The sequence below is a fragment of the Toxorhynchites rutilus genome, chromosome 2, assembly GCF_029784135.1.
Source record: "Toxorhynchites rutilus septentrionalis strain SRP chromosome 2, ASM2978413v1, whole genome shotgun sequence".
NCBI lineage: Eukaryota > Metazoa > Arthropoda > Insecta > Diptera > Culicidae > Toxorhynchites > Toxorhynchites rutilus.
In genome coordinates, this window is record NC_073745.1 from 249,541,220 (window position 1) to 249,552,632 (window position 11,413).

Here is an 11,413-nt window from a genome sequence, read left to right on the forward strand (position 1 = left end):
AGAGATCACTAAGATCAGGTAAATGTCCTTCAAGAACAACGGCTGCATCTGCATCCGAATTTAAGGTTATTTTTTCCCAGTGTCTGGCTCTCCGCTTCTTGTTGCAAGTTTCAATACACAACAAAACAACAAAAATGACAGATAAAATGACACTGACACAAAAAACTGAAAAAATATGTTTATAGTGTACTAGCTGTCCCGGCAAACTTCGTCCCGCCCAAAATTTGTTTTTTGTTATCAATAGCAATAAAAAAAATCAATACCTTCAAACATTCACGTTTTCTTACTAAGCGCAAGTTCATTAGTCCAATCGCAGAACTGTTCATTGATTGATTTTCTAATCGACCCCGTTGAATTTTGCTACTGGCAAGCGAAACCTAATCACATGCAAAATTCAAGAACGACATTTACTTTTTTGGTGACTAAACAAGCGAAATAAACTCTTTTTGTTAATAACAACCTCGAAAACAGTAGCAATGCTTCATTATGATCAATATTAGCGCAAATGCAATCCTAGTTGATCCTAATTTTGCGACTGGCACGCGAACCCAAATAACTTATAACATTCCAGTAAAACATTCAAGATGCTTGGTATTCCCCAAATAATTTTTTGGCGCACAACCTCAACGCCTGATTCGCCATAACGTTAGTTTAATGCATTGATGCATTCTCAAAGGCACCAACGGAGACCTTATGATGACGGAAAACAAACAATGTTAACTGGTTGGAAAAAGACTGAATTATGCCACACAGTTTGTTCTGTGCTGTAACACCCATCGAGCCTGTGGAGCACCAGGGCTCCCTCCACAGTATCGTCTGCCCTTGCTGCATTAAGCCGGTCACTGATGCAGTGGACCTTCTTTACCGAGAGACTCGTGGGACTTCTATGAATAATCCACATCCAAATGAACAAAACGAGCGGTCGAAAAAAACGCAGAACACTAAGGTTCTGCAAATAAATCTCCATCACGCTAAAGCAGCATCTAGCGTGCTGTCAAGGAGGTTTATTGAAGACGCTATGGATTTAGCTTTAATTCAAGAGCCTTGGGTCCACAAAGAAAGAATACTTGGTATTCATACTGGTTCATGCAAGTTATTCTACGACGACAAGCATGACTCCCCAAGAACTGCTGTTCTAGTAAAAGCAAATATTAAATGCTTTCCTATAACAGAGTTCATTCAAAGGGACATCGTCGCGATCAGAGTTGAGATACCAACCGCCAAGGGAAGATCCGACATAATAATTGCGTCGGCTTATTTCCCTGGTGACGTACCTGAGGCACCTCCCCAAGAGGTTGCGGCGTTCGTAAATTATTGCAGAGAAATCAAAAAAGACTTCATCATCGGCTGTGATGCCAATGCTCATCACACTTTGTGGGGTAGTACTGACATAAACAGTCGAGGTGACCGTCTTTTAGAATTTCTCTCTTCAAACAACATTGACATTGCCAATATAGGCAATGAACCAACGTTTATAAACGCTATCAGACAAGAAGTCCTGGACCTAACACTGTGCAGTCCGGTAATTTCTTCGAAAATACACAACTGGCACGTTTCGGAAGAGGCGTCTTTGTCTGATCACAGACACATTATCTTCGAATGGGATGGTGGCTTGACAGTACAGAGAGAATATCGTGATCCAAGTAAAACCAACTGGGAACGATATTCACTTGAACTCGAGTCAGAAACTCTTAACACAAGAATAAGGTCGATTCAACAGCTCGAATCAACTTCAAAAGAATTAAATGATACGATAGTTTCTGTCTACAACAGTAATTGTCCACTTAAGAGAGTTTCTTCGACAAGAAACGTTCCATGGTGGAACAAAAGACTCGAGCGGCTACGTAAAACAGCGCGGAAGCTGTTCAACAGAGCTAAAATTAATTCGGATTGGTCTCAATATAGGAGCGCCCTAACCGAATATAATAGAGAACTAAGACGATCTAAACGAAAATCCTGGGTAAATAACTGCGAAAGCATTGAAAGTACCCCAATCGTTGCAAGACTAAGTAAGACTCTTGCAAAAGACCACTCGAACGGGCTAGGTTCCCTCAAAAAGGACGACGGTTCGTTCACAAAATCTCCCTCAGAAGTATTAGACTTACTGATGAAAACTCACTTCCCGGGATCTACATCGGTTCATTCTGATACCAGTCCTAACTACAACCGCGACATGAAATGCTCTCGAAGGAATTCTCAAAGTGCAAAGGATGTCGCAAAGATAGTTGCTGGAATGGTTTTCACGAGGGCCAGAGTAGAAAGCGCGGTGAGATCCTTTCAACCGTACAAATCCGCAGGTGCAGATGGAATTTTTCCAGCCCTGATTCAAAAAGGAGAATCTAAGCTGATTCCATCTCTAATCGAGATTTTTAAGGCAAGTCTGATACTAGAGCACATTCCTTCCACATGGAGACTCGTTAAAGTGGTCTTCATTCCAAAAGCTGGGAAACGTGATAAATCACTCCCAAAATCATTCAGACCAGTTAGTTTAGCATCAATACTGCTGAAAACTATGGAAAAAGTATTATATGAATACATAAAGTCTGTATTCATGTCCAAATGCCCTTTATCTAAATACCAGTTTGCCTATCAATCAGGCAAATCCACAGTCACAGCGTTACACACGCTTGTGACTAAAATTGAAAAATCTCTTTCGTCAAAAGAAACTGCATTATGTGCGTTTCTTGATATCGAAGGGGCTTTCGACAATGCTTCCTATGTATCAATGGCACAGGCTATGAGAAGAAGACATTTCGATGACTGCATAGTCGAATGGATCAAAGGCATGCTCACAAATAGACAAATCACCTCGGAGCTGGGTGGGTCATCGACATCTGTGATTGCAACGAAAGGTTGCCCACAAGGAGGGGTTCTATCACCTCTACTTTGGTCACTGGTGGTTGACGACCTTCTGATTAGTTTGGAGGCGAATGGTTTCGAAACCGTGGGTTTTGCTGATGATTTAGTCATAATGGTACGTGGTAAATTCGACGATGTGATATCGAGTAGGATGCAGATGGCCTTAAACCTTACACAATCATGGTGTATCAAAGAATGTCTGAGCATAAATCCCTCAAAAACAACAATTGTTCCTTTCACCAAAAAGAAGAAACTGCATCTGCAGACTCTAAATCTTGGAGGAGAGGAAATAAAATTCAGCGTTTCAGTGAAATATCTAGGCGTAATCCTAGATGCTAAACTAAACTGGAACGCACACTTAGATGCAATTATCAGTAAGGCCAACATTGCCCTATGGGCATGTTCTAAAATGATAGGTAGAACATGGGGCCTGAAACCAAAAATGGTTATGTGGGTGCGGCCATTGTGCGGCCTAGGATAACCTATGCCTCATTAGTATGGTGGCCAAAGACTAAGGAGACTGTAGCTACAAAAAAGCTAAACAAACTCCAACGACTGGCATGCGTTGCTGTAACAGGAGCAATGCGAAGCACACCCTCAAAGGCATTGGAGGCTATCCTTCACTTGTTACCTTTGGGTCAACATGTTCAGCTGGAGGCTAATAGAAGCGCTCTAAAGCTAAAAAGATATAAAAAAATATTAGACGGGGACAAAACTGGTCATTTGAGCATCCTGAATCTCTTACCCGTTGGACCAACCTCAGAGATGAACAGCGATTGGATGGAGCCAAGGACCAATTATGACATTCCATACACAGTGATCGAACTTTCTCGTTCAGTATGGGATGAGGGTGGTCCCGATGTTCGTAATGGTTCAATCCTGTTCTATACCGATGGGTCGAAAATGGGTAACAGAACAGGTGCTGGAGTGTATGGTCCCAGAATAAAAATTTCTGTAGCTATGGGGAACTGGCCAACAGTTTTCCAGGCAGAAGTAGCTGCAATAATAGAATGTATAAATGTCTGCCTTAAAAGAAATTATAGACATGCTAACATTTGTATCTTCTCAGACAGTCAAGCAGCACTTAAAGCCCTCAATGCTTTCAAGTGCTATTCAAAAATTGTCTGGGAATGCATTTGCCTTTTACGACAACTGTGTCAGAGAAGTTCGGTACAACTGTACTGGATTCCTGGCCATTGCGGTATAGAGGGAAATGAACAAGCAGATGAACTCGCAAGACGCGGCTCAAGCTCACCCTTCACTGGTCCAGAACCATTCTGTGGAATTTCTGAATGTGTGTTGAAGAGTGAGCTGAAGAAATGGAAGACCGGGAAGTAATGGCCAACTGGATGGCTGTACAACTCAACCAGTCAACAAAATTTATCACGCCGAGTATTAAAATTACTCAACAATTGCTGAGTCTTAATAAGAAAGACTTCAGCACATTCACTGGTCTTATAACAGGACACTGTCCGAGTAAATACCATCTCAAAAACATAGGTTTAGTGCAAGATGATATTTGTCGCTTTTGTAATGCCGAAAGCGAAACCTCGGAACATTTGCTCTGCACATGCGGATCACTAACAAGACGCAGACTTCAACACCTTGATAAGGCTATTCTGGAGCCCAAGGAAGTTTGGTCTGTGTGTCGCCGATCAGGACTATAAATTTTATCAAACAGATTATTCCTGATTGGCACCTATTTCGCTATAGCTTTCAGTCTACTTCTTCATCAATAAGCAGTAGATAAGCTTGAAGCGTAGTACAAAAAATGGGGCATACCACAATAGTTGAAACTAATGGACGCAGTCGTTCACACCCAACAAGGGAGAACACCCATCGATGCGAATTCGCTGATGAGTTTGTCAAGAGCGACCGCCTTCACCACCAGCAGGGGGAGCTTGATTTTGATTTTGTTAACGGCGTTTGCATTTTCGACCGACGCGCCGAAATCGTCTACTTCGCTGTTGTTCGATGCGGTTTCACACTCGCGAAGGCTCGGTTCAGTGCGAGCGCTTTTCACTGCACCAACATCGCGTGCATCATTAGATGACGCTTGCCTCGAAATTTTATTGCCCCCGGCAATGCGTTGGTTTTTTGCAGGGCTCGAGCCTGCCTTCCTCTTCTTCTTGCTCATCACACACTACGCGAAGCGTCCAATTTATGACGCGGAAAGAAAAACACACGATACGAATAACGCGAAAAACGAACAGAACAACCAAACAACGATATCCAAGTTGGATTACCACTGGTGGGGTCCACTCTTGGATCGAAGCGCATCGAAAGCAAAGTGAACTGAATTGCTCAACAGTCCGATGCCGAATGAAAGTTTGCCTCAGCGAGATCCACTGTTTATACTCTAGTCAAGTATTCCCCTTCATTCTTCTTCTTTTCCTTTGTTCACGGAGACTTTAAATCCTACGATTTCTCCACCGTTGGTCGTCGATAAGTTGCTCGTTATTGACAGCTCTGTTCGGGTATGCACACAAATGGACAGAGCAAATGTATGGGAAAATGGAAACGCTTAAAGTTTTCATGAATCATGGGGATTCTAATGTATAGCACATTAAACAAATCTTACGAAATTTCCGATTCGTTTAGTATGTAAATCACCAAAATCCGTTCGCGGCAAAAATAGTTATTAACGTTAACTTTATTTCATAAAAACGTGACCTGTTTTCTGATTTGGCACCCTTAATGAAAGACGTAGTTCTACGTCAAAAAAAATGAATAGCCCTTACAATTACCAACAAGTCACCCATGCATCGGAATAAGGAAACTGCTACAGGGAAAGAGTTATCCTATTAACAATTTTTCCATGTTTTCTTCGAAAAATCTAATTCGAAACACTTTAGTGTATAATATTTTTTTTCTTCTTAGAAACACGTCTAGAACAGGTCAAACGAGAGAATTTAAACACAAAAATGTTACGAGTAAAACATAATTTCTTCAGGAATCTCCATACAAAATTGCCATATATTCCAAAAAGTATGAAAGATAGGAAGACGTCTTTGACAAAAGTTCTAAATGTAAAGTCCAAAACTACCTATGTCGAATACACTACATCGCTATCTTAACTTTCAACAAAATTCGTTGTAATTTTTTCAAAGAAGACATGAAAACGTTGTTGTTAGAAAAACTTTTTCCCTGTAAAAGTACCCATTTTCAGATAGATGGGTGACTTACTCGAAAGTGTGAGTGTTTTTTTTAGAATTTGGAAAAAAGGTTTTGAGAAAAATGAATTTCAGTGTTCACAATCTCGGAATCCTTAATTTTTTCCTACATGTTCAGTGTTTACATTTTTATTTTACCCTCCATATATTCAGGTTAGACGTAGTTCTACGTCATCATTTTTTGTTTTGTTTCCCTGAGCTAATCAGTATATCACTCCAAAATAGACAGTAATTTGATTTTTCAAATAAAATTCATACCTTTTCAGTGTTTTCCGACTGGGGTAAATCATCGGCAACGTCAGCATTCATCATTGGCGGTGATTTTGTTACCAAGCCTGATTTGTACCCGTGGCATGTTGCGATATTCATCGATGGAAGATACGAAGCTGGAGGATCCCTTATATCCGAATCGTTCGTACTCACCGGTATATTTCACGTTCAATTCAATATAATTTAAAATTAAAAATTAAAAACAATTTCTCACCAGTGACACACGCAACGATCGACCCGAGGGATTCGCTCGAAATACTACCGCAACGATTCACGATCAAAGCCGGTATAGTCAAGCTGGATGCTGCGAATGCAAAGGAATACAAAGTGGCAGAGATTGTGCGATATCCTGGGTACAATCAAACGACTTTGGTCAACGACATATGCTTGCTCAAGCTGAGCAGCAAAGTTCAATTTGGAGCGGCAGTGCGACCAATTTTCCTGTGGGACAATTTGGAGGTTGATGTCGCAACCATTGTGGCTAAAAGACTAAAGGGGACAGTCGTTGGATGGGGATTAACCGAAGAAGGCCGCACGAATAGCTTGAAGTCGGCAACATTGCAATTCGTGGAGGAAGATGTTTGCGTGGAGAATGTACCGAACTATAAGGGAATTTTGGAGAAGGATCGAAGCTTTTGCGCGATCAATGCGGAGCAAACTGTTTGCAGAGGTGATAGTGGTAGTGGATTGTTTTTGTTCGATGAGGTAAAGCAGGTGTATTATTTGAGAGGTTTCGTGAGCCAGGGAGTACCGTCCGGTCACAGCTGTAGGCAGGCGAAGGAGGCGCTGTTCACTGATGTTGTGTATTACCACAAATGGATTGAGAAGATTGCTCTTCCTAAAAAGTATAACTTGTTGGGTTTCACAAGCTGTCCTGAAATTGTTACGGAGGAAACACCCCGAGTCGCGACTCATGGTATAGCAACTTTGATTTATTTATTCAAACGACAACTACTAGTTGTGGATTGTCACGGAGTATTGATCACCAGGAAACATGTTTTATCACATGTGAATTGCGTCGAATCGAAAGATTATCTGAGGCTGTGAGAGTTTCAGTCTGATTGTATTCCCGAACTGACTGAAACTTACTTCTAGACATTCCGTTTCCGTTGGGAGCTCTGTCATAAACGGTTATTCATCATCAGTCGGGCAGTATTCGATAGGGTCTGTCAACGTGTTACAATCGCTTGCGATCATAACATTGAGTGATGAAGGTAACTCTCAATCTCAGCAAAGCCCTTCAATACAATAAGTTCCATTATTAGTTTCAGAGACGATTCAACCGGTTTGTCTCCCGACTAGGCCGGAAAAGGGAGATTTGGAGGTCTCATTTTGGCAACAATTAGTGCGACATCCGAAACACTTGCAGCGCGTAAACGTTACCGGGCTGGTGAAAGAAAACGTTGGCACCATCCATGAGACTATGCACGTGCGAATGGGTGGCGAAGAGAGCAGCTGTCGATTAGGTGGAGCGCCTCTAACGTATTCTATAGTTGAAGACACCGACGCGCATGTTTTTTTGAGAGCCGTTGAAAAATCCAACAGACATAAATGCTTGAATGATGAAACGGTGGATTTTGTGGATATTTTACCCTACAGAGAATGGATCTGCGAGATCATTTCTCTGTGTAACGATGATGAAGATCTTCTTCCGCCCGGGTTCGAATGAATATGTTCAGTGTTATTAAGAGCAGTGTAGATGTACTACTTTTGAGTTAAATTCTTGGAATAACGATTATTACCACTTCATTTTCTAAACCATTGACTCAGTTGGTGTTATAATAAATACCTATTTATTTCGTATTCATTTAGTTTATTTTAGGAAGGATTTAAAGTGGAAAATTCATTCACTTCTATCAGAATGAAACTAATCTTGATTCTATGGCACTTACATCTCATCTGGTCTCCTTACTACCAGAATGAAGGGTGTCCCCGTAGCCACATTGGATGCGCGTTCGCTTAGTAAGCGATCGATCGTGAGTTCAAAACTCAGGGCCCTCATTGACCATCTTTGTGTTTTTACGGAATAACTACGTTCACGCAACAATCATCAGCGATGTAGATCGATCCACGGTCGAAATAAGTTCGATTGATCCATACAAGTTCTCTGCTCTGCAAGACACATCGGGCTGCTGTTCTATAAATAACTCAACAATGATCGTTGATTGATTTTGCTGTCCGCTCTAACTAGATAATGGAAGATCAGAAGGAAAACTCTTACGCTTAAATGGCTACTGTGTAATGTGCTAACTATATGATATGATATGATAAACATGTGACATGTACACGATTAAAATTTGGCTCTGTTACGGCTAAAATGCTAATAAGCCTGAAATAAATAAAATATGGCCCGAAAATATGCATAAGAAGATTCCAAAACGAGAAATTTGTGGTTCTCTAATTAAATGTTATGGTTACATATGGTTACATTAAATATTTGGTTACATTTGTCACGAAGCTAACACATTTCAAAAATCACTAGAGTTACAAATTTGTTCCTTTTTATATTATTTCTTCTAGTTGAATGTCGAACGAATTTAAGACCATTCATCTGTAGGGGAAGGTGGCTCTGATCCGACTCCCTAAATTGCAACGACAATTCATCACATAAAATTTTCGTTTTCTAGCAACTACGGCATTGAATTGAATACTGAAACTCTTAAACTATGTTTTACACTGGTCGGTGTGGTTTATGAGCACTAAAAAAGTGTAAAACAGAGGCCAAATCGGAAGTCCCATTTTTCGACACCTTCAAAAATGGTGGTCCAAAATCGACCACCCCATAGTCCAGAACCGGCCATATACTATTTGCAGCGAATATACTCCCAATTGGATGGAAATGACATACATTCCCAATTATATAGGTAATGGATGAAAATACTTGACGAGCGGAAAACGAATATAATCTTGTTCTGACTTCTGGTTCGCTGATAATGGCTCTAAATGACCAACAATGATGGATACCCCCTACGATATGGGTATTGAGTGAAAGGGCTATAACAGCGGAAGTCGAATATCGTGATCCGATGGCATTTTGGAAACGAAGATGGTGGCTTTCGGTTCATTGAAAACGACACTAATAGACCGGAAATGAAGTTGGGGGATTGACCGAAGGGTCGGTTTAGGTCCACCCTGACTTTTTTCAATTAACGGCATGCCATGTATTACAGGTAACAGATAAGTTCAATTTATTTAGCTTGTTTCAAAGAGCATCCCATAATCAATCTAAATTGTCTAGTTTTGTAATTTTTAGAAATCTACAAGAATATTTAACTCATTTTCCGTACAGTTCAAAAATCCATCTTTTCACGCTTTTAAGCATTGAAAACAAAAAATGCCACCAAAACGCTAGAATGAAGAGAGGAGGAAAAAAGTCACCATACAACCAAATTGTCAGCGTAGTGACACCTTTCATTTGACACTATCAAAAATTCGTTATGTGTTACCATTTCCGAAATCCAAGGGGTGGCCGGTTCAGGGTCACCGGTCGGATTAGGGCAACCTTCCCCTATGGTTTTTGTTGATACAAAGGAGCACAAAAATAATTCAAGCTCAAGCGCAAATGAACAACAAGATATTTGAGTCGCTGTATGTTGGATGAAAGATAAATAAGGTATAATTTCAAATGTTTCCTTAAATAATTATTAAAATCGTTTTTTTTTACCTTCAAATAATCCTGGAGAACATATATCTATATTAGGGAGGCAATGGATGTATGGATAGAATTTCATTATCGTATTTCAAAAATCCGAACATGCACATTTTGATTGTTGACCAAAAAAAACTTGTACAAAATTTCAACTCAATCAGACGTGATTTAGGGGTACCTCAAAACACTGAAAATTTTTATTTTTGAGCGCCAGATCTCGACGTTTTATGTATTTTTAAGTCATTTGGAATCGAATTTTTTTTTCGATTTTCCAAATTTCCTTATGAGGAAAAACTCAGCTTACAAGAAAAAATATAAAAAAAAATATGGTACTCTTGGTAAACTATGAAAAACCATTACAACCAACAGTAACGGAAACGAAATTCTATTTTTTCCCAAGCGTATTTTTTTAAACAAGAATAGCTCATTGACTTCAATTTGATATGTCGTTCATCTAAAACGGTTCAGTGGTTCAGAAGTTATGAATTTTTGAAAAGCCATTTTTGGGAAAAAGTTTTAAAAAATATAGAGGGTTGTGTTCAAGACACGACCGAACTACGGTGTAGTTTAATTCAAGTCGCTTGTTATGCGGATATTATATTATAATGCTACGAAAATTTTTAAATAACCATTCTACCAGTTTGGTCGCCCTGAAATGTTTTTTTTTTTATTGTAGAACGCACGCGAACCCAAAGAAATTAATAACTTATTGAATAACTTGATATTCCACAAAACAAACTTTTTGGTACACAACCTTAACACCTGCTTCAACATAGCGTCAGTTCAATGCATTGATGCAATGTCAAAGGCACCAACGAAGCTTTATGATGACAAAAAACAAATACTGTCAACTGCTTGGAAAAAGGCTGAATATTTGCCTCAGCAGAGATTCATTACTAATACCCTAGCGCAAATATTTCCCTCCCGCTATCTCCTTTCCTTGTTTATATTTATTTTTACGGCTGCATAATTTGCAACACCAAAATCATATCATAATCATAGCATAACAAAATTAGGCGATTGTTGCATCGTTACAGGATCAATGCACACGGGAGCAGATACAAATGGGGTTTCAGCGTAGCGAAGATGCACTATTTTTACGTACGGGTTATGAAGCACGCACGTACGCACACAAATATCCATATATCGATGGCTTGAAGCAACTAAATATATACACATTTATTTCCGTTTTGCACTCTCCTCAACAGAAGCCTTTCTGTTGATATTGCCAGTCTAGATTAGCTTAGCTGTCATCCTTTGTGGAGAGAATTTGATGATTCCCCACAATTGTGTAGCTCAGAACCTTAATATAATGGCGTCGGTTTGATGCAATGATTGCAATTCCAGAGACATTAGCAAGTGAGTAATTTGATCGCTTCCACAGCTCAATCCGAAACGGAGACATGTGATGACGCAAAACAAGGAAGAACAAGCGATATTCATTGCTTTGAACACAGATACT